We start from the raw sequence: 25,348 nt of genomic DNA, 5'->3' as shown, positions 1-25,348 counted from the left end.
AGCATTGGGCTCCCATGTAAGAAGTCTTTAATTCTTGAACACATAATAAAAAAATAGTATACTACAAAATATATCTAATGTTTTCAACATATTTTATATTATCATGTATTATATACAAAACATGGACTTCCCTCATAGCTCAGTTCTTTATTAAGAATCCGCTGGCAATGCAAGAGACCCTGGTTCGATTCCTGGGTTGGGAAGATCCACTGGAGAAGGGATAGGCTATCCACTCCAGTATTCTTGGGCTTCCCTGGTGGCTAAGCTGGTAAGGAATCCACCTGCAATGCGGGAGACCAGGGTTCGATCCCTGGGTTGGGAAGATCCCCTGGAGAAGGGAAAGGCTACCCATTTCAGTTTTCTGTCTGGCCTGGAGAATTCCATGGACTATATAGTCCATAGGGTTGCAAAGAGCCAGACACAACTGAGAGACTTTAAAAAAAAAAAAAATATATATATATATATATATATATACACAAAATACTATAGAGCATATTCTACCACACACACACACACACACACACACACACACACACTCACACACACTCACACACACACCCCAATACAAAACACACTACTGTGGCAGCCATGAGGTGCGAGGTCTTTTGCATTGGGGAGCATAACGTGGATGGCTCCAGCGGCCACCCTCTGGATCCACCACCACCTTCACACCAAGTTCATGCTTCCCGCGGGTCACTCCCAGCCAATGACGGAGCACAATGTGGATTTAACGCAGGCCCATCCCTGAGACCCTTGGGAGTCATCTGATTGGTGACATTGATTCAAAGACTGAACTGAATCTTTCTGGGAACTTTGCTGCATCCCAAGATTCCTACTCCACCCGCCTTCCTTCCTCCCTCCTCTGCAAGCACCAAACCTGCACTGAGGCCTGCAGGCTTTGTCTGCTCACTCTGGTTCTGTCCTCTCTTCCTCGCAGGCAACCTCCTCATGCACAGCTGGCCCCATCTTAGCATATGCATTTTGGAGGGCCCAAGCTAATGCAATTATCAAGCGTTTTATATATCTAAATCTAAGTCTATAATCTAGAGCTAGATATAGATGCTCTATAGATATATAATCCATACTATTATATAATAGATAAAACTATGTATAGGAGTGTCTGTCTGTGTTATGCAGAACAATTTGATAGCTACCAATTTCACTGATATGGAAATTCTGGAGAAGAGGGTGGGATAATGTAGCTGGTGTGAGCACATGCTAAGTCGTTCAGTCACGTCTGACTCTTTGCGACCCCATGGACTGTAGTCCACCAGCCTCCTTTGTCCATGGGATTTTCCAGGCAAGAATCCTGGAGTGGGTTGCCATGCCCTTCTCCAGGGATCTTCCATGCCCAGGGATCAAATCCGCATCTCTTATGTCTCCTGTATTGACAGACGGATTTTTTACCAATAGAGCCACCTAGGAAGTCCCAAAGATTTAGGGCCATGTGTCAAGATACTGAAAGAGTATTTTGGGAAGGCAATCTAAACAGGTGTTTACTCCTTACTCCCCAACCTCCACTTCCAAATACACAATCTTTGTGAAACTTATTACATGCCAGTGAGTAGACCCTGTTTCCAAGAATCCTTCCCAGGGAATTACGGACACAGTGGTCAGAGAAAGAAATGCATTTCTGCATCTCTCTCCGAAATGACCCTTTGTGAAACATCACCATGGATAAATGCTAAGGAAATAAGATTCACAAGAAGGGAAAATCACATTTGCAAAACATTGGATGCCATTTTTCAGCCCAGGTAATCATTTCACTAATAAAGCTTTTATTTCCCTTATTAAAGATTCCCCCCTTCTTCACAAGGCAAAACATGATTCAAAGGAACATTGTCAGTAGCAAAGCTTGTTTAATTTAAATATGATCTTTGTCAAAAACCATAAAAAATATTTTGAGTATTAGCAGTATCTCTAAGTCTCAGGGACAAGCACATGTACAACCAGCCTTAACGTCTGAGTAGAGAAGGTCCTCAGATGAACACGTGGTTTTGTCCTCTCCTCCACCCCTCCAGCATCTTCCTGTTTTCATTCCATCAGTGGGTCTTCCCACCAAACAACATTGCCTCCCTCCAATCACAGTCTTCTCTATGGGGGATATACTTGGTTCTCAGTTCAGTGAACTCTCCTGTTTCAGGGAGGAATATTTAATTGCAGGGTTTCACATTTTCAAAGAAAATGTTTAGACTGGGAGGGATCAGCCATATTAGAGAAATGTGGCTTGCTCAAAAACGAGTGGCATAAATCCCCTGCCTTTCACTGGCAGGGATCTCAGGAAGAAACTCTTTGGCTGTTATTGAAGTAATCCATATTTGATTACTTTTCAAACAAGTGCATGATTTTCTTGGAAGGCTTGATGCATGGTCAAATAAGTCTGCAACTGTATATGTGGTTCACGTGTGTGTGACGTGAGAATCCCATAACACTAGCTGTAAAGTCGGCTTCTAAGTATTTTGCACAGCAATAACGTTTAATTATTTTGCAACTTGCAATTATGACTCTAACTATTCTAAATCCTTTGCCTCGCATTATCATTAGTGACAAAGTTGTACTGTTGCAATTCAGCTCAGGCATGAGCAATGATGCTATTGTTATTATTACTATTATTATCCTCTCCTTGACCAGAGGCTACAGAAGTCACTTGCCTAATAAAGCGAACTACAAATGGCAGGAAGCAAAATATGACCTGCAGGGGCCTGTTTATTGGGAACACACCAAGGTAAAGCAGGAGGAAGCAGCACTGTCTGCAATTATACATCAAGCTCTCATTTTCCATCCCAGCATATCAGAAGTCAACCAATAAATCTCACTTTCTCGTGCATTTCACCAGCTTTATGCTTCAGTTCAGAACTCAGAATTCCCCAACTTGACCTCCCACCCTCCTTCAACTTTTTATTGTAGCTTCATAGCAAAGCTCGTATTATCCTCCTTCTTTAAAAAGGCCCAGTGGAAGTTCCTCTCCCCATCTGCTAGAAACCGGATGTGCTCATTGGCAGGCTGAAGCATAGAACACAGCCATGTATACATTTATTTCCGACGTGAGTATTTTTACTTGACACATTTTGAGGAGAGCAAACTGTTGCACTGAGGCAGATTGATGATTTCCTTGTCAATGGAACGGCAGTGTAAAAGGCTGCAATGACATATTTGTAAAATCTCTGCATGTTTGAAAAAATCCAGATATAGAAGAATACACACTGTTTCCTGTTGTACAGAGTTGAAAACAAGCAAAAAACAAAACAAAACCCAACAACAACAACAACAAAAACCCACCAAAAAAAAAAAAGTCCCCCCAAAACAAACCTAGTATTAGAAGTCAGAGTAGTGGTTACTCCTAGGGTCTAGACTGGGAAGAGGGCGTGAGAGGGGCTTCTGGTGTTGAGCACGTCCTGTTTCTTGATCTGAATTTATGGTTACATGGGTGCGGTCAGTCTGAAGATGCATTGAGCTGTACAGTTAGATTATGCGCACTTTCTGTTTCTATGATACATTTCAACCAGAGGCTGACATTTACACTAAATCACACTAAAAATCTGCTAAAAATCTTCTTCATACAGGTCATCAGAGCAGTGAGTGTTAGTACTTGAGCGTTTGGCTCTAAGAGGACCTGCCTTTAGAACACAGACTGTTCTTGCCGGTTTTTCTCCTTACCATGTCTCATGACTGTTAAATACCAAAACGAGACACTCAAAGTGACCAGCCACACTTGTTCTTCTGAGGACACAAGCCTCACCTGGTAAAATGTACGTGAATAAAATGCAGTGAATTTTCTGCAGAGTACTCTGTGGCTCAGGAAGCTCCGAGAAGAAACCCCAGGGCCTCTGCCCACCCAGAGAGCCATTTTAAAGATTACTGCCAGCCACCCCCAACCCCACTGCTACCCAACGGTTGCGCTGAAGGGGAAAAACCCACACGCGCTGCAAAGCCGGAGAGCAGGAAGTCAGAACGCATGGGTAATGATATTTTACTCAGAGCCGGATTCATACCCTACTTAACTCCATGGGAATTCTCAACAGTTGGTCTTGACAACTCCAGCAATTCTGAGCTTCATTAACCTATTTACAGGTGCTCCGCTTCCGAGCCGCCTATGTTCAGAGGGAAGAAAAAAACCACTTTCAAAATTCTCTGACGCAGCCTGCTGCCTCAGTTCAGAGGTAATTATGACTTTTTTCAGGGCTTTTAGATAGGAAATGAAAGCTTTAGGTGATTCTGAAGTGGTGAGTTTTAAAATTAGTAATCCAATCAAACGTTTAATGTGAAACGCATTGTAATTGGAGAGAGACACCGTAGGTAGTCTTCTTGAACGGTGGGGCAAACCTGCTTAGCCTTTTATTTATGAAATTAAGCTGTGCAACCCCCCTCCCCGAAATATCTAAACCATTGAAGACAGACAAGAGAGAACCAGAGCATTTCCTCATGTCCTTCGTTTATTTCTTAGAATATATGTCGCTATGTTTTTCTGCTGAATCGCAAAGTGTAATTCCTGAGTTAAATTGTTCTGTCCAGTCAAGCTAAGCCCTAGGGAGCAAGTCAACTCTTGTTCAGTGAATTCTATTATGGGCTGCCTTAGAGAATCCCATTATTTCTAAAATGCAAGAACTGCAAAATATTTTGCTGGGCACACTCCTTTTTGAGGCATTTCAGGATTGGCAAATTTCTCAAAACTCTTTTTCCTTGTAAAAGTAGCCTTGAATTCACCCTTCAGAGCGGGTCTGCTATACCATAACTTTGTTGTAACAAGGTCTTTCTCAGGATTCGTGGGAATGAGCTTCCTGGACACAAGCCAAGACCAGCCTGCCTTACGTTAACCTCTATGCTGCCCAGAGAGGGGTTGGAGAGTCTCTTGGCTATTAATCACCACTCTGTTCTAGTTTCCATATATGTCCTTACGAAGAAGCACCTTACAAATAACCTCTCTCTCAGGAATGTTTCAGAGCCAACTCTTCCCTGAGAGTGCATGGTTAGAAGTTTAGATTGTGCTGTGCTATGCTTTGCCGCTCAACTGTATCTGACTCTTTGCGAACCCATGGACTGTAGCCCACCAGGCTCCTCTGTCCATGGGGATTCTCCAGGCAAGAACACTGGAGTGGGTTGCCAGGCCCTCTTCCAGGGGATCTTCCCAACCCAAGCATCGAACCCAGGTCTCCCACACTGCAGGCGGATTCTTTGCCATCTGAGCCCAATAATACTGTAGTGGGTGGACTCTCCCTTCTCCAGGGGATCTTCCCTACCCAGGGGTCAAACCAGGGTCTCCTGAATTGCAGGCAGATTCTTTACCAGCTGAGCTACCAGGGAAGCCCAGAAGCTTAGACTATCCAGGGCAAATGACTGGACCATATTTTTGAGGACTTGGAGGGGAAGTGGTCAATCATACTCTCTTTCCTTGGAGGAAAGATGGATTTTATTTCTTAGCAGAGTGGGGTTTGGGGCACAGGTCTGCTGATTCCTATTCCAGAGATGCTGTCGCCAGATCAGACCCCATCTTGTCATATATGCATTTATTGTTGCAAAACCAATTTATATTGATCTTCTGAAAGCTCAAGTAAGTGATCTCCAAATCCTGAGCACTCACAGGATTACAGGGGTTACCTGTAGTGACAGGTATAAAGGTAAGATTGAATGGAGGCTTGACATTTTTCAGCCAACACCCTGCAAAGATTCCTTGTTGGATTAAAAGAAACATTGAAAAACCTCTGTTCTTTTCTGCTATGCCTTCATATTGCTTTCTTAGTGCTATTTTATTAATTTAACACTGACCCTACATCCTGTACAGACAACTTCTAATATATTTAGTACCGAGTAAAGTAAAACTAGATGGAGAAGTGTTTACCTCACCAAGAGAGATGGCTTTTGTTTTCTTCTAGAGGACAGTCTGAAATAGATTTCATCAGCTGTGCATAAGAAGGAGTATAATTTGACTCTGATGGTTTAGACACAGCTTCCATTAAGAAGAGTAAAGTTCAGGGTCTTTGTGGAGGGGAAAATAACTGTGTCTATCTGGGGCAGCTTTGCCTAGAAAGATGAGAGAAATGAACTGTGCTTCCCAAGCGGTTCAGTGGTAAAGAAGCCGCCTGCCAATACAGGAGACACAAGTTCAGTCTCTGGATTGGTAAGATCACCTGGAGGAAGGCATGGCAACCCACTCCAGTATTCTGGCCTGGAGAATCCCATGGACAGAGGAGCCTGGCAAGCAACAGTCCATGGGGTCGTATAATAGAGTTGGACACAACTGAGCAACTGAGCAGACACCCATGCACACACAAGGGAACTAAGATCCCACATGTTCCCGAGCAAGTAGGCCTGGGAGCCGCAGCTACCGAGGCCGCACACTCTGGAGTCTGCACGCCACAGCTAGGGTCTAAGTGCTGCAATGAAGATCCCACATGCCATACCAAGACTGGATGTGGTCAAATAAACGAAAGAAAAAATCAAAGTGGGGTATCTAAGGATGTGGGATATCTAACTTATCTAAGGATAAGTGAGAATAGAAACTGATGTTTTTAGTAATAAACCATATTACTATTTGAGTGTGTATACATTGCTGTTTTTCAGTTGCTAAGCCGAGTCCGACTCTTTGCGACCCCATGGACTGCAGCACACCTGGCTTCCCTGTCCATCACCATCTCCCGGAGTTTGCTCAAACTCATGTCCATTGAGTCAGTGATGCCATCCAACCATCTTGTCCTCTGTTGCCCCTTCTCCTCTTGCCCTCAGTCTTTCCCAGCATTAGGCTCTTGGCATCAGGTGGCCAAAGTTTTGGAGCTTCAGCTTCAGCATCAGTCCTTCCAATGAAGGTTCAGGGTTGATTTCCTTCAGGATTGACTCGTTTGAGTTCCTTACTGTCCAAGGGACTCTCAAGAATCTTCTCTAGCACCACAGTTTGAAAGCGTCAGTTCTTCCAAGCTCAGCCTTCTATATGGTCCAACTCTTGCATCCATACGTGACTACTAGAAGAACATAGCTTTGACGGTATGGACCTTTGTTGGCAAAGTCTTGTCTCTGATTTTTAATATGCTGTCTAGGTTTTTCATGGCTTTTCTTCCAGTATTCTTGGGCTTCCTTGGTGGCTCAGTTGGTAAAGAATCTGCCCACAGTGCAGGAGACCGGGGTTCGATCCCTGGGTTGGGAAGATCCCCTGGAAGAGGGCCTGGCAACCCACTCCAGTATATCTTGCCTGGAGAATCCCCATGGATAGAAGAGTGTGGCAGGCTACAGTCCATGGGGTTGCAAAGAGTCGATTCCAGGAGCAAGTGTCTTTTAATTTCATGGCTACAGTCATTGTCTGCAGATAAAAATAAAATATTATAAAAAAGAAGTATTTTCCATAAGCACCCTTTTCAGAAAGTACTACATTTCTCTCTCTACTTTGTTTTTAACGATTCTCTCTGAAGAATACTTTCGGGTAATTATTTATGCTCATTCTATGAACTATACATTTAGAAATCATGAAGTACTAAAATCACTAGATTATTAAAATCTTAAATTGTTTTAAGTACATTTCAGATAGAATGGCTAAATATTTTCAATGTTAACTGGGTATTCCAATATTTAGAATAGTATATATGGAATTTAGAAAGATGGTAACGATAACCCTGTATGCGAGACAGCAAAAGAGACACAGATGTATAGAACAGTCTTTTGGATTCTGTGGGAGAGGGCGAGGGTGGGATGATTTGAGAGAATAGCACTGAAACACGTATATTATCATATGTGAAACAGATCCCCAGTCCAGGTTGGATGCATGAGACAGGGCTCTCAGGGCTGGTGAACTGGGATGACCCTGAGGGCTGGGATGGGGAGGGAGTTGGGAGGGGGGCTCAGGATGGGGACACATGGCTGATTCATGTCAGTGTATGGAAAAAACCACTACAATATTGTAAAGTAATTAGCCTCCAATTAAAATAAATATATTTTAAAAATAGTGTTTCAATATTCTATTATTAGAGATGCAACTTAACATCCAAAAAAAGGGGAGAAGTACATTGAAAAAAACAAGTTCAGAAAACATAAATATTGTCTTTGGGCTGGGAGTTACAATGTGATTTAGGCCAATGACTCATTTGGGATATATCTTTATACCTCATGACTGAACATTATTTAAAACAAAAAAATAGCAGCAATAAAATAAAGTGGGGCTTCCCTGATGACTCAGATGGCAAAGAATCAGCCTGCCAATACAAGAGATGTGGGTTTGATCCCTGGGTCGGGAAGATCCACTGGAAGAGGAAATGGCGATCCACTCCAGTATTCTTGCCTGGAGAATTCCATGGACAGAGGAGCCTGGTGGGCTACAGTCCATGGCAAAAGAGTTGGACACGACTGAGCGACTAACACTCTCACACTTCAAACACACATGTATGTAAAAATATAAATAAACTGTATATGTATGCAAAATTTTTTCTGATTGATTACAAGCACAGAAGACTTAGGACTCATATTTCATCATCCAGAATATTTCTCCATATGTCATGAAAGGACTTTGAGAGAGTCATCTGGAATGTCTGACCACTGGCAAGCGCACCGTGGATGTGCTCTTAGAATCATGAGCCATTTAACACATAACATATTACCATCAACTGAATCACTTAAATGATTTCTGAGGCCATGGTAGTGACCTTCAAAGAAATATATTACATATTTACCTATTTATAATCATCTATCTATATACGTATGAGATAGTTTGATCCCTTTTTAAGTATTACAGTAAATATACACATATGTACATAGATAATGTGGACATGACTATATAAATATTAGGACACACATGTATATAGAGATATGTGTACATGAGTGTATTACTTTTAGTTGTTACCTAGCAACAGTTTGGCATGTGATATAACACTTTTAATTCAATCAGCCTATGAACATAATTCATAGATGTACATAACATAGAATGTAAATTATTTATGATAGCGAATTATTTGTGGTGGTTTCAATAGGTAGTTATATTTTATTGCGTTATAAAATTAACATTTTTATTTTTTACCTTTAAAGGTATGATGAGGTCTTTGAAAATCTAGCTATAGGCTGACTCCTAGCACAGCTGTCGTGACCTAATATGACTGACAGCTTTCTCAGGGCCTGAGTTAGAGCTATCATTCAGTTTGTTCAAAGAAAGGAGAGATGGAAGAAAGGAAGGGAGTGAAGAAGAGAGAGAGAAGGAAAGACAGGAGAAAAGAAAGAAATGAGAGTCCCAGAGTGAGCAATTGGGTGTCTTGTTTAGTAAAAGATGAGTCATATGGCTAATACAAAACAGAAAGCCATTGCCTTGCTCTGCTTCTTCTGAGCAGCACATTTTCCAGGCTGCATTGTTTGTAGAAAACCCACACTGCGTTCTTCTGGAGACTCATAGATTGACCTGTACATTAAGCAGAGGGTACACAGAGGATCAAATTAGAATGAACCAAAGAAGGCCACTGAAACACTGTCTAAGAGGGTGATAAAAGAGTTCCGAAGAAACAGCCTAGAGCATGACTTCAGTTTAACGGGACAGCAAGCTGGTGAGCACCGTGGCGTCAAACACATCTAGCACAAGACGGGTGTCGCCTGCTGAAAAGGGGTTGGCGAGCCCACTGCAGGGTTTTCAGCTACGCCTTTGCTGGGCTGGTTCTTACTTGACTGTTCTTGACTGGGGGATTTTTGCAGACTCGAATGCCTATGGCCAGCGATTTGCTATGTAAGTGAATATTGAAATACTCCATCAGTAATGTTTGGGTAACAAAAGACGGATTCATAAGTCTCTGGGTCAATAAGTTGTTTACATTACTGTTTTGTGTCAAATAATCGGATCAGATAAAGCAGGTGTGACTCAGTCTGGCCCTGCACATACACAGGGTGCGATCACGCAAAAGGAAATGAGTAAGTCCTCCGGACTCTTTCAGGTGTCGGGTTGATACAGGTAGCTTTCGGAGACCAAGGGAGCATACCCTGGGGTTCAAAGACCAGTATGGCAGTGATGGTGGACTCAGGAAAAGTCAGGAACCTGGCAGGAGGTCTGTGTGAGGGTAAAGGGGAACAACCACAAGACCCTACTGTGAGGCAGAACCGAAGGCTCCCAGCATCCCCAGGAATCTTCCCATGGTCTTGAGAGGGCGTGATGGACCCATGCTCTTAAGGCAAAGAGGCCCACGTGGCCAGTGAACTGAGAGTGTCCGGAAGAAGCTCTTCTGAGAACAGTATTGCTGGGATCAGCTTTCAGGGTAAAGATGAGGAAACTATGGAAACAAGGGGGAAATTAAGCTGCTTCTTAATTTGCAAACTTTTTTCAGTCTGTTTTCAACCCAGGTCAGATGCAGATCTTTCCATAGTCATAGAGAAGCTGAACTAGATGTAGCTCTAGGCCTATAATACCGATGCGTACATGTTACTCCCTCAGTCGTGGCTGACTCTTTGCTACCCATGGACTGCAGCCCTCCCAGCTCCTGTCCATGGAATTCTCCAGTCAAGAAGACTAGAATAGATTGCCATTCCCTTCTCCCGGGGAATCTTCCTGACCCAGGGATCGAACCCAGGTCTCCTGCATTGTAGGCAGACGCTTTACCATCTGAGCCACCAGGGAAGCCCATAAAACCAATTCTTCATGATAATTTTCTTGCTTTATACTTGGTCCAGCAATCAGACTTGTGGAAAATAGACCAGGTAGTTTTCCCTGCTAATAATAGCAGGTCCTCTTTTTATTACACACCTTCAACTCTTTAAGATCTTTCAGATGTATGGGGTACCCTGATAGAGTATAGCCCAAATCCCACTGCAGCAAATTCTCACAGTCCTAAAATTTGATTGCATCAAATATTGCTTGAAATAAGAGGACTGAAGTTCAAGAATCCTTTTATGATGACCGCGTCTGTCTTAATGTTATTTGAACTGTGTTAATATTGGTGATTAGGCAGAGAAAACCTTAACGATGATTTTTTTATGGCATCCTTTATTGAACCTGGCTAGACTTAGCTTTATTCTTTCTGCTTTCGGGGCTGGCACTTTGACTTCGGATCCAATTTTCTTCCCAGTTATTCAAGTACTAACTCTTGCTATGGTGTTTGGGTTGCAAATATTCCAAGGGAAGGCTAAACACAAACAAAATGTCTCACCAGCTAAATGTCAGAGTATGGTTTGCTTTCTGAAACTCAGCAAGAGGATCCAGAGACCTGGGCTCTGTGCCCAACTCCTTCAGTGACATTCAAGGTGACCTTGCAGGGAAATGATTTAACTGTTTCCTGCCCAGTGGGCTGTGATGCTTGGGGGTGCTGTAAACATATCCCTGAAGTTTGTGGGTTCTTGGCAGATTTTTGGTCAGTGCTTGAATGCAGTTCCATGGGGTTCTTCTTCCTTTCCTCTGTCCACATTTCTCTATGAGCACATGCAGTCCCCTGGGAAAATGGGTGCTAGATAGGAAGTGTGTGCGTGCCTGCACAGTTGCTTAATCATGTCCAACTCTTTGTGACCCCATGGCCTGCAGCCTGCCAGGCTCCTCTGTCCATGGGATTTCCCAGGCAAGAATACTGGAGTGGGTTACAATGCCCTCCTCCAGGGGATCTTCCTGACCCAAGGATCCAACCTGCATCTCTCCTGTGCCTTCTGCATTGGCAGGCGGATGCTTTACCCCTGAGCTGCCTGGGAAGCTCCTAATATTAGTAGTTCTGGTATTAATGGCATCAGTGACAGCATCATCTCCAGAAGTAAAAGCAATGAGTGAACACACACAATGCTTTATCTTGTATATATCATTTTCAACCAGTTGGCAAGAATGCCTATGTTTCCTGTGAAATAAGCCAAACATGCCCACAGCATATAAAAAGCACCATTTCTCCGTCTCCTGTAGTATCACACAGCAAACTGGAGAAGAACTTGAACTGGAGTCAGACTGCCGGTGTGACCTACTCTGGCAGGTTGCTCAGCATCGTGTGCTGAAATTTGGAAATTTCTTCTTTGGTCAACATGTTGGAGAAAATGGTATCCATCTTGTAGGCTTGTTGAGAAGACAAATGCATTCACGTGTTTCAAGTGCTCAGAAACATGTCTGACACTTAGTGAGCATTTGATAAATGCAGCCCTCATTGTGGCCGTCCTTGTCATTAACATGATTAGTCCTCAGAGAGAGCACTTGCTGCTAAAATTAGAAAACAGAGAGGAATTGGTTGTCCAAGATGGAATGAGTAAGAAAGTCAGTTACAAAAAAAGAAAAGTGTTGCTTTAAGTCAGAAAAATATCCAAAGAGGCAATGGATGTTTGGTCAGTCAATGGCACAGGATCCAATCCACAGTCTGGTGCCCTCCAAGAATCATATGGACAATACGGAGCATTCCATGATACGAATTACTTAACTCTGTGTTGAAGGCAGCAAGTGTCTTCTGCTTTGCTGAAAGCAGGAAGCTCAGCTTCAAGCAGAAGGAAAGGTTTAATTCAGCCCAAGGCTGGAGCCGAATCAGGCGGGCGCCTTAGAGGCAGAGAGCCAGGTCCACCGCCATCAGATGTCCACGCAGCCGTGTTCAGACCTTGACCGAACGTGCGCCATGCTCCAGGTGGGGCAGGGACCCTGGTGGGGACTGCGCTCCGCAGGACAGTCACTCTCCCCTTCAGAGCTCCCACAGCTTGACGCAGAACCCTGAAACTCCCGTCTTCATGACTGACAGGGCTCGTGCCTCAGGGAAGTGCTCTCCAAAGCTCCGTCGCACATCCTTGAAACAGGACGTGAGTGTGACTGCGTGCTCCGGCGATGTGTGATGTGGGGGCTGTGCCGCTGCTGTCAAAGAGACACTGCTTCGAGTGTAGGGAGAGTTTAAGTGGTGGCCTCATTTTGGGGAGAGAAAAGACAATTTAATGAACTTGTCAAACTCTATTCTTGCACAGCAAAACCTGTTTCCCAGGGGTGCCTGGCATCCAGCTTCCTACTTCTCCTGCTCTAGACTGTGGTCCTGGAGCTCAGGAACCAGCAAAACCTTGCAACAGTTGCCCACAGAGCCTGTGAGACCCGCTGCTTTGTTAAAGAGTTCGCGTTTATTTGTATATGAATATGTTTACATTTATACAAAGGTCTAGATGTAATCTGAGTGCTATTAACCAGTCAGTCTGGGTTCTGGATATTATGTTGGCAATTTAGATGGATTTTTTTTTTTTAACCATTTTTTTGAAGTAGGGGCTTCGCTGGTGGCTCAAATGGTAAAAAAAATCCACCTGCAATGCAGGAGACCCAGGTTCAATCCCTGGGTTGGGAAGATCCCCTGGAGAAGGGAAAGGCTACCCACTCTAGTATTCTTGCCTGGAGAATTCCATGGACTATACGGAGTCCTTGGGATTGCAAAGAGTCAGACACTGAGCGACCTTCACTTCACTTCACTTCACTTCCAGTATTCTTGCCTGGAGAAGTCCATGGACAGAGGAGCCTGGAAGGCTACAAATCCATGAGGTCACAAAGAGTTGGAAGTACCCAACACATTTAAGAGGTCAGTTTTACTTAAATACTTTTTACTTAAAAAATTTATATTGATTACTCATGATTTATATTTAAAAAATTTTTATTTTACATGTGGGTTTTATAAATCATAATTTATTTTAACTCTGACAACTAATTTTAACTATTTTAGAGGAAAAATAACAAAATATATGAAAATAATTTAATTTTTCAGTTTAAATAATTATTTTAATTTGCTTTTAGATAAAATATATTGATAGTTTGCACACATTGAACATGTTTCATTTTTGATACATTTCAATCAATTTTTAACCTTTTGGCTTATTCCTGACCATAGAACAAATTATATAAAAATTGTTGTTGTAACAACACTATTGGGCTTCCTTGAAATTAAGTAAAAAAAATAGAATGCGTGTATAATAATACCTTAACTATATATGCTTTTATTGCTCATCCAAACATTACCAACCTATCTAAATTATACCAAGACATCCACAATAATATGAACTTAATTTTCTTTGATTTTTTAAAATATATTTTAGTTGATAATGTTCAGACATCTAAAAACCATCACCTTGCACAACTTTCTTTATTTTGTCATTATTTGTTAGGGTGGAAGCCTAGGACTGTCAATTCTCATCAGGTCCAGTGTACTTTCAGAGGAGGGGGTTATACAGATGTGAGGGCAACTGGGAACCGTTTTAACGCCTACCGCACCAGCTTTTTACACGGGTGTGTTTTATCTGGGCTTACATTTCTATCTGATGGCTAAAGGAGGAAAAAGATTTGTAAGAGGTAAGTGGGGAAGTAGAAATGGAATCAAAGGTATGTCCATGGAAAAGGGCTATAGACCCAGTGAATGCTGAGAAGGGAGAGCTTGTAGGATTCAGGAGTAACTGGAATTCTAGCCATTGAAAGAAGTGGTTCCATGGAGAAGCCTTCCCAAGGCCTAGAGAAGAGACATGTTGTTGGAAAGGATGTATTACTGGTTTTTAAATATCTCTAATGATATCATAAGGAAGAGAAATTTATGACTTCTGATTCCTTTATTTATAATTTATTCCTTTATCTATAATTCCTTTATTTATTCTGAAATAAAGCCAAGACCAATGGATGGAAATTACTGATGCAAATTTCCAGACTTCACAAGGAAGTCCTTTCTGGTCAGTGGAGCTGTTGATCAGTGGAATGGGTACGCCAAAAGTGGGGTGCCTGGCTACCACAGAATTGTTGAGGTGGGGGCTGGGTAGCTGCAGACAGAGTTGGGGGCAGAGGTGAAATTTGGAATCCTACCTCTACTGTGAGGCTCTGGCCCTCAGCTTCCCTGCCAGGGGAGCTACCCACATGAGGTAAAATAACGAGAAAAAAATGAGGGGTTAATTCGTTAAAGGCTGAGCAAGGACCCCACCCTGCTACAGGCGAAGTTGCTTTGACAAGTGATCTTGGCTCATGAAGCAGACGTAAAATGAAGCCGTCAGCTTTCCCTTCCTTTCTCCAGGTGGATGGCTGAGACTGCAGAGCAGGTGCGGAGCATTTAATTGACCAGAAAGACCAGAATTGAGAACACTTCTCTGGAGGCCAGAACCCTTGAGTCTATATATTGAAATGAGGGAAATATAGATCTACCATATTCTTAACTATTGCTGCTTAGTATTCTGGTGTGTGGACTTTTAATCAATCTACTATTGATGAAGGTGCTTTTATAATATTGAAATAGAATGTAGTAATATTTGCATATAGAAAAAAAACAAATTATAAAAGTGACCCAAGGGGAAATTTCCAGGTCTTTCATATGAATTTTTTTATTGGTCTTATTAGGTAATTAGATAATATATTTACATAGTTCAAAAGTAGTATCACTCTTATCCCTACATCTTTTACCCTGGCTCCATAGATAGCTATTTTTTTTATTGTGATAAATACACATAGCATAAATTTATCATTTTAAGTATGCAGGTCTGTGGAATTAAGTACATTCACATAGCTTTGCATCTATCACCACCATCCATCTCTAGAACTCTTGCGTCACCTCAAACTGAAAACAGTATTCATTAAACAATGAGTCTTCATTTTCCAGTCTCCCTCAGCTCCCAGCAGGTTTCTGTCTCACTCCCTATCCTCCTTTCCGTCTTAATGAATTTTTGACTATTCCAGGAAACTCATCAAATTGGACATGGTATCATGTCCCTTTGTGTCCGACTTATTTCACTTAGTATAAAATTCTCAAGGTTCATTCAGTCTATAGCTGGGTCAGAATTTCATTCCTTTCAAAGACTGAATAATAGTCTACTGTGAGTATATACATCTTATTTATCCGTTTATCTATCAGGGGGCATTTGGCTGTTTCCTCGCTTTGACTATTGTGAATAAGGTTGCTGTGAACATTGGTGTACAAATATCTGTTTGAATTCCTGCTTTTGATTTTTTAAGGTATACACCCAGAAACGGAATTGTTAGATCATATGGTAATTCTATGTTTAATTTATACTCCTCACTAGCAATAGAAACGGTTTCTATCTCTTCACATAGTTACCATGGATTTCAGATTTTGCTAATCTGCTAGGTGAAACCTGATAACTCACAAATGTTTAATGTGCATTTCTCTTATTACTAGTGAGGCTAAGCAATGTTTCACATTTAAAGACTGTTTTTATTTTTCTGCAAACTTTCTACTGATAGATATCCTTTGGCCATTTTTTTCTACTAATCACTGGCTATTTTCTTCTAATCATCTAGGAACTCCTTATGTCCTTGGGAGATTAGCTGTTTATCTGTGAAATGATTAAGAAATATTTGCCCCAGTTTGTCATGTGTCTTGCGACTTTGCTTACAATGTTTTACACTGAAAAAATACCGACTTTTTATAGTCCGAATTATGTATCGTTTTTATTGGTGCCTAAATTTTGAGTCATAGTTAGAGAAGTCTTCTGAGTTCCAAGGTTATAAAGGATACTGTCTATATTTTCTTTTAGTACTTTAATGGATGATTCTTCTTTTTAACACTTCATTTCCAGACCTTTTTGGAGTTATCTGGAATACAGTGAAAGATACGGGTTCTCGATTTCATTTCAGATAGCTACTTGGTTGTCCCCAAAACATTCATTAAGAAGTTCCTCATTACTCACTCCTTTGAAACTACATACTAATATTAGGATGCATTTTGTACTATGTATGAATCTCTGTTCTTTGCATTTTGTCATTTCATATTCATACCACACCACCACACTATTTTAATTATTGAAGCTTTTATACTGCACTTTAAAGCTTAGCATGAGCAATGATGGTTCTTCTCAGAATTTTTCTGGCTAGGTAGTATTTTTATTTGTATCATTTTATATCTGTAAATTAACTTTGGCAGAACTGACATCTTCTTGATATTGAATCTCCTAACTTAATACATTGTCTTTATTTTCACTTTTGTATCCATCAAGAATTATTTTAAAATTTCATTGTAAAGATTATACATATATCTAGTTGGGTTTCTTGGTAATTTGACTTCTGTTAGTCTTTTAAAGTATCGTCATTTTTATACTTTATTAAGACTATTTATTTCTGATATTTTCTGCTAACTTACTGAGCTAATTTATTCTTGGTGATTTTTTAGAAGATTCTCTAAGGTTTTGCAATTACATAAGCATGAAATCTACAAGTAGTGATAGTTCTTTCACCTGCCTTCCAATTCACACCTCTAATATATTTGTCTTATGAAATTACATTGTTTGATACCTCTGGTGAAATATTAACAGTAAAGTTAAAGGGGATCTGTATCAAGTTCTCTAATTATGTATTTCTTGAAACCTATTTTAGACAGTTTCTATTGACTTCTATTATGAAAAATTAAGACTTATGCTTAAGCACACTATCCTCTTAAATGTATTGTTTCCTGACTGTCTTTTAATTAGTAATGTTGTCTTTTATTGTCAAAGTTTATAACATTTCAATTCAATTAGTGATTAAGCCTTAAGCCTTTAATTAACTCTTATATGCTTTATTAGATATTTATTCTAAAAGGGCGAGTATTATGATTATATAAATGCTATTCATGAAGGGATCAGTAAAAGAGTAATATGATCCTGTGCCACTCATTTTTGCTGCTCCAAAGAGAATGTTCAATTAATAACTATTTGATTTTTTTCTGAACTTGCTTCCAGTCTTGCTCAAACTCTTGTAGGTCACATTTCATTGTTATTCAGTCTGTGTATTATTCTCTTTTGAAAATTCCTTGATTTCTGAAGTAATCCCTCAGATAATATTTCCATATGGGATGTATGAGTAGTGTGTATTTTGTTTCATTGCAAAACAGGAAATGCTTTTATTTTGTTCTGTACTTTACTGATTATTTAGATGGGTACAGAATAATTTCCACCAGATCTGACTGCTTCAGTCACCTTGCCTTTTAGAGCCGACTGTTGCTAATGGAAAGTCTTATACCAATTTGATTTTCAACCTTTGGCCTGTGGTCAGTTTTTCTTCCTCTCTTGGGAAGTTTATAGACTTTTCTATTAGTTCTTTGGAATTCTGACATTGTACATCAATTTGGATTCAGGGATGGGTTTTTTCTTTTTTTTGGTTGTTGCTGTTCATCCACCTGCTTAACTCCCTGAAGATTGTTTTAATATGAAGACTTCTAACTTTTTTCAATTCACAACAATGTTGTAAAGTATGATTATTACTCTCAATTTACAAATAAGATTTAGAAAGATAAACCAATCTGCTCCAGATCACTTCTTGATTTCTCCACTGTGTCAAACTTACAGTGATTTAGAATATACCTGAAGGCCATACTTGAGATTACTTTTGGTGCAAAGGATAAAACACTTAGGTTTCAGATTTAGAAACCTGAATAGTTATCACCTTGAAATTTTGGTGTTCATGACAACAAATAATTAATAAATTGATAAGTTTATATTTGCAAGTTCTATTTACTATTTTTAAAAATGAGAAGTATTTGATTAGCTATATCGCTATGGGGCCCTTCCCTGATTATATCTCAGGAAACTCACTTCCTTTGTAGGGCCTTAAGGTTAAGAAGTAAGTAGAAATAGTGGAAATGGTATTTTCTGGGGAAAGTAATAGTAGAATTTGCTTTATATATATAAAGAATTCATAGCAGATTTTTATAAAATGAGTTAGAAGAATAAAGTGATGGAGGCAAGACCATGCGCTCTCAGCATGTGACAGACACCAAGAATTTATGAGTCACAATGGTTCTCAGCCAGGGAGTTCCCCAAGGTCATGTTGCAAACTAGTGGTAGAATAAATAATAAGCATTTTTTAAAATATCAAATTCCTTTCCCATCATATCAACTGAAGACATTTCCTTACCTCATTTCTCCATGGGCAGTCAGGAGATTTGCCATGGCTAACAGGGGAAGCACCCTTTCATCACACTGAGCTTTTTGAGCCACATGTAAAAGAAGCTAGAGTCTCCCACTCCAGCTGGTGGGTCAGCTCCCTGACTAGACACATGCAGAAAGGGGGAGTGTTGTGTCCTTGGAGTGAAGGGATCATAAATCCAAAGACCACTGGTAGTTGTGCTGGTTTATTATGGGTGGAATTCTCTACTGGATGGAGTAAAAGGTGGTGTCATGACGCACAACCAAGATATTCTCTACCAGGGTCTCAGAGCCTTGGTACCATTGAAATTTGGTTCTAGGTGACTCTGTTCTGTGGGAGGCTGTCCTGGCCATTGTACAATGTTTTGCAACACCCCTGGCGTCTACTCACTAGACACCAGTTGTGAGAATGACAAATGTCTTTAGATGTCACCAAATATCCCCCAGGTGGATAAAACTGCCTCTGATTGAGGCCCACTCATAAATAGAGATTCAAGGCAACGTATTTTAGTAAATAACTCTGAAAAATATATAAAAAGCTTTCCAAAATACATTCTACATTTCATATGGAAGCCTTTGAAGAGTGTGTATTACAATCTAAACATTTCAGGCTCTGAAAAGAGGCAAAGACTCTTTATATAAATACAGTGAACCACTGGGACCATCAGATAGCAATACTGAAATACACAAAATAAAATTCTGTGTGTGGCAGGAGAAATAATTTTCTGATCAGTTTATCAATCTCAGCCAGTGTTATTAATAACACAACCATGGCAGTTAATCTATCTGTTCAAGCCTTTATGCTTCATAATGTCTAAACATGATTTGAAAAAACATATTCATACTTTGAAAATAGAACAACTATTTTGTAAAGATGATTCAGTCAGCAGGATGCTCTGACTGGCACTCCCTAAATTCTATTTTTGTTGAGAGGAGTGATTGCCTTAAAAAAGAGACACTGAACTTAGAAAGTGTTAAACCACTTTTGCTGCACATTTTTGCTTAGATAAATTTGCTAATGGTCATAACTTATGCCCTGTATGATAATCTTGTGCCAAATGTTTGGAAAGTAAATGAAGGAATTACTCAATCTAACCAGGAGGCTAAAATAGACAATCTGTGGAGAAGAATTTGAATTTTTGACTGTTGCCTAATAATATTGATATTTCTTACTTCTGTTTACTGTATTGACAATGGAATATTGCCTACAATGCCTATAAAAAGAATTTTCTGTTATTTTAACATTGACCCAATCTATCTTTCTAGATGGGAGTGTGGGGGCAGTGAGAAAATAATAACACGTTAAAAGTTTCTAGTGAAAGAAAGGGAATCTTTAAGTGAAAATGGCTATTTGTAAGTTCAAAGTGTTATTCTACACTAAGCTTTCTAAGGGCATGAGGTCCTTACATATAATTAAGTGGATGCACATAAAAGGATACACATATTGAACATACATATGCACATGTGTACGTATGGGCTTCCCAGGTGGTGCTCATTGTAAAAACCCATCTGCCAATGCAGAAGGCATAAGAGACATGGGTTCACTCCCTGGGTCAGGATAGATCCCCTGGAGGAGGGCTTGGCAACCCACTCCAGTATTCTTGCCTGGAGAATCCCATGGACAGAGGAGACTGGTGGGCTACGATCCATAGAATTGCAGAGTTGGACATGACTGAAGTGCCCGAGCACACATGCATGTGTATGTGTGTATTTGATCACTTTCACAATAACTAGCCCTGGGAAACCAGCCTTACAGAGTACCACGGAAGATGGACATTGTTGAGTTTGTGGGGTGAGGGGATTGTGAGTAAAACTGCTTTATCTGTTAATTAATATTTCAGTAACACTTCCACAATGCTATCTGCTAAGTCAGTGAATCAATCGATTCATCCATTAGCCAGTCACCTTCAAAGGGCCTGTGGGTCTGCAGAAAGCTAAGCCTCCTGAACTTTCTGAAGGAATATGTGTCCAAAGCTTATTTGGGAAAAAACCCCACCAACCCCGGAATCTGGATTCAAAGTCTCTTCTTTGGTCAACATTTATGAATATTTGGAGACTCTTATTAGAGGAGGGATAAGCAAAGAATGTGTATGTTCCGCAAGAGAGTGGAAAAACACCAAAAGCATCTTTCTAATAGCAGGACAAAGAAGATGAGGAGCAAAGTTAGGAAGAAAGCCAGCGCAAAAGGAAAGGGTCAGGGGGTGCCTGACAGAAGAAGTCCATGGCTTTGATAAACTCTGAAGAATTCATTTTCAGGCCTCTGCCCTGCCTAACCTGTTAGAAAGGGAAAGGGCTTCTGGCTCAGAAGATAGAAAATTCAAAAGGAAACGTGAAATGAAGCAGCTGCAAAGGTCATATTTCTTCTTTCATAGCATAGTAGCTTCAAATGAAGCTTTGTGAGGAAAATCTAGAAATGTTCCTAAAAATAAATAAGTAACATTTCCTGGCGATGTTACCACACCAAGGAAAGCAGACAAAGGAAGAGTGTTTGATATTGGTCTTTCAAGCCAGGGCCATGTGAGAAGCTGTCAAGCTGTCTTCTGCAAGCCACAAGGGGAGAGCACCTTCCTTCCCACCCAGGGAGGCAGGGGAGGTGGGAGGGGGGTTCACCTTCATCGTTTAACCCTGCTCACTCTTGTCCTTCACACCCGCTCAGCACCGCTGCAGTGAAAGGGCAGGACCTTGACTGTCCCTGGAAACCTCAGCTAAAATGCATCTGTTTTACACACCTCTCATATTCTAGGTGTGAAATACTAACTATAAATATGTAATAGATGCCAAGTGCTTTTTAAACTAGAATATGCTTTGCCAAGTAGAGTTATTAATATCAGAAATAACCCACCTAAAAACCTGATAAATGAAAGTTTAAATCTGCCTCTTATTGTTCATGGGCCATGCTTCTGAAAGACACCCAAAGACACAGCACATTTTCTGTGTGTTCATGTCTTTGGTGATTGTTTTCAGTCATGCAGTCATTAGGATATTCAACCATATAATTGATTATTCATGTCTGTAAATAACTTAAAAAAGAATTTTTAGGTCAGCAGAATTCTTGCTGATCTTCCCATATTTCCCACCACTTCTACTCCATCCCAATCCATCCCTTTCTCCATACAACAGGTTAAGAGTAAGATTCCATCTTCCACTGAAAAAAGAACAATGCTCAGATTCCCTCTTGAAAAGACTTTGTGAAACAAACAAACATCTCAGGAAGAGTCAAGTATAACCTATTATCTATCAGTTTCTTTACCATCTGAGCCACCAGGGAAGTCCTCTCTATCAGTTTCTTTAACGTGTAATAAATTCTCCGAAAACTTAGGGGCTTAAAACAGCAATAATTTATCAATGTTGACACAGCAACACGGACTGGGTTCAGCAAAGAGCAGTTCCACTGGTCTCATCTGGGCTCTTTTTCCTTTGGTCAGTGGGCAGGTGGTCGAGGGGCAGCTTGGTCTAGAATGGCCTACTCTCATATTGCTTATTGGTGAGAAGCTCACTGGGTCGAGTGCCTCCAAAAGAGAGCCTGGACTTGTGGCAATTTCAGGATTCTCAGGGCAGCAACAGAGGACGTCCTGACAGGCAAGTACTTCTCAAGCCTCTACTTTGATCAAAGGAAGTTCTGTAGCCACGTCCAGATTCAAGAGGTTGGGAGACAAACTCTTGATGGGAGATGATGCCAAGTCATATTGCAGAAGTATGCGCACAAAGGAATGGGAAAAGTTTTGGGGCCATTTCCTGCAATTTATTATATATGGCTATGGCATATTTTTTTAAATGGAGGTTAGAAGGCACATTAGACGTTCTTTCAGGCCAATCTCCCATCAAAAGATGGAATCAATAGCATATCCTATGTGGGTTTCCAATCATTGCTGTGATGATTATAAATCCCTTACTTACAAAAAAATGTGATTGCATCCATGTATCGCCCATCTATTTGTCTCAGCTCTGCTATGAGACCAGACCACAGACCAAGCAAGGTCCTGCTTTCATATGATATCCCTCTGATGTGTAAGGTGGCTGTGTAAGATTGGCCAGTGGGCCTTCCCTTTTACAGGCCGCTCATCTCAGGTCCTTCCACTGTTTTTCTTTGGATGTGGTTGCTGCCGTGTTGTGCTCAGGTGCTCAGTCGTGTCCGACTCTATGTGACCCCGTGGACTGTAGCCCACCAGGCTCCTCTGTCCATGGGATTTCCCAGGCATGAATACTGGAGTGGGCTGTCGTTTCCTCCTCCAGGAGATCTTCCTGACCCAGGGATTGAACCTGGGTCTCTTGCATCTCCTGAACTTGCAGGTGGATTCCTTACCATTAACTTGGGTTGCAACACCTTAAGTATTCTACTTGCTCTCGTCTACCTTTGCTCCAACTTGATGCCAACCTAAGCCGAAAGCAAAAGGCCAGGTGTGATGCACCAGCATGCAGAAAATGGGACTACCCTTTTCTTCAACCCACATTCTTCACTTCCAGGAAGCCTTGCAGCACTCGCTTAACTCAGATTGTGTGGGCAGCACAAGTCTCCCCAACCTGCACACAGACACTGTCGTGGAAGAAGATACAGGCCCTTACATTCTTGTCAAGTTTCACTTTACGATATTGGGTCCCCCCCCCCTTTTTTCAATTGCTGAGTCCTTTTGGGATCTTTGCAAAATATTTGATGACACAGATGGAACCCATGAACTCAGTCAACGTGATTTCTACATCTTAATTCAAGCATTGGGATAAGCTACTGAACAGAACAGGAATGAGGACAAACTTCCAAGGCAGGCCACTAGGAACTGTCTCTCTTTTACATTGTCTACCTCACTCCAGTGTGGTATCGTGGGAACTTTGTCAAATTCATCACTAAAATCTAGTTACGTGGTATCTACCTCATTCTTCTCATTCACCAGACTAGTCAACTGGCCCCATAAGAAGTGAGGTTAGTGTGATTCCTGGAGAAAACAACTTTTTACCAAATCTTCATAAGATATTCCTAATGACAATTATTTCTGAGAGTGATGTTAATTTTGCCAGTCTGTATTAAAAACCATGATACTTTTCTGATTTCCTTGTACCTTTTCCGTGCTCCACAGTTTATTTCCCAAATAACACCAACAACAGGTTCAGATGAGTCTTCAGTAAGCTCTCTCTCCATCCCCTGGGAAATATGTTATTTCCCTAGGCTAACACCCATTTTTCTCATTAGGCAACAATATGTGCCCCTTGCTTAGCTCAGATATTAAAATGCACATACAAATTCATTTCTCCATCCGAGTTGCATTTATTAAACACCTACTCTCTCTGAGGCAATGGAGCCTTTATCCAGAGGGCCATTTGTGAATGAGCATGCCTAGAAACAAAGCCCCAAAGTACATTTTATTCCATAGTTTGGCATTTGGAATTCTGTACACAGTGGAGATCTGATGACTAGTTTCAAGTAGGAAAGTGATATAATCAAACCTGTAGGCTAAAGAGATCTCTCTAGAATGAGTTTAGAGGATAATATAAGGGTGCAAGCTAGGAGACTCTTGTAGTAAATTGAGACATACAGTGAAGGCTGGATTAAAACAGTGGCAGTGGAGACAAAAATGAGACATGAATTCATTTAAGAATGGAAAGACTTTGGCAACTGGATGAACGAGAGTGAGATGCAAGGTCCTAGGATAACTTTCCTTAGTTTCTGGCTGAATTATTTGGATGGATAGTTGGACATTTACTAAGAAAGGGAAGAGGTTATTGATTTTATGTTACCATTCCAGGACTACACATATTTTATTAAATTTGAATTATTTTGAGAACTAAATTTCCTATGTCTCTTTTTTTCTCATTGCTTAGCATCTCTTATGATTGTAAAATCAGGTGAAAATATTCTAGACTATCCTAAAACTCCTGAATTGTTTGCCTCTTCAGTATCTCATTTGCTTGATACAGCTTAATATTTTGCCTAGAAATTTTAAAGTATTTCTTTCACTTGACCATCTTCACCCTGATTACCAAGAATTCACTTTCTCTTCAAGTTCCCATCACATTCACTTCACCAGCAAATTTCTCTAAATCTAAAGAAGATCTAGATTATCTTCCTCCTAACTCCCTAGGACGTGAAACGATCAGCAGCCCATCTGGAATTTCTCAGATGCTGTGCCTTTTGGCTGAATGAGATTTAGAGCTGTCTTGATGCTTAAAGTTCATCATCACTCACTTGTGTTTCTTGCTTTTAGGTCAGTTCTATGATTTATTTCAAAAGCACATTATCCATCCCCTACACCAGGCCCAGAAGCCTATGGGTTACAATTCTACCACTTTTATACCTGAGGGAGACACTGGATCAGACTTGTAGAACTTTAGGCCCAGAAAGGACTATAGATCCCACCTACTGCTCACTTTATAGTTAAGTAAACCAAAGTCCTGGGAGATTATGTGATTTGTGTACGTTTGCACAACTGGTTAGTTAGGGGCATAGCCAGGGCTAGAACATATGTCTCCTGACGTTTAGCCAAAATATGTACTATGTTTTTCCCTTGGCACGAAGTCAGACACTAGGACTTAAGTAAAGAATTTAGGGTATTCTACATCCAGCATGGCAGGGGCCCAATGATGCACTAAGAATATAACATAAGAGTGT

General features: G+C 40.8%; 1 long non-coding RNA gene across 1 annotated transcript; it reads left to right on the top strand.

The window, feature by feature from the left end:
• The first annotated feature begins 3,950 nt into the window (after nucleotides 1-3,950).
• LOC139031526 (uncharacterized) lies at nucleotides 3,951-14,995 on the top strand. The gene is made up of 3 exons (XR_011484025.1): nucleotides 3,951-4,160; nucleotides 13,351-13,445; nucleotides 14,913-14,995. It is a non-coding gene; the product is annotated as an uncharacterized lncRNA (long non-coding RNA).
• The last annotated feature ends 10,353 nt before the right edge of the window (nucleotides 14,996-25,348 follow it).

The sequence above is a fragment of the Odocoileus virginianus genome, chromosome 27 (assembly GCF_023699985.2).
Source record: "Odocoileus virginianus isolate 20LAN1187 ecotype Illinois chromosome 27, Ovbor_1.2, whole genome shotgun sequence".
Classification (NCBI taxonomy): domain Eukaryota; kingdom Metazoa; phylum Chordata; class Mammalia; order Artiodactyla; family Cervidae; genus Odocoileus; species Odocoileus virginianus.
This window is presented reverse-complemented; position numbering and strand designations above follow the sequence as displayed.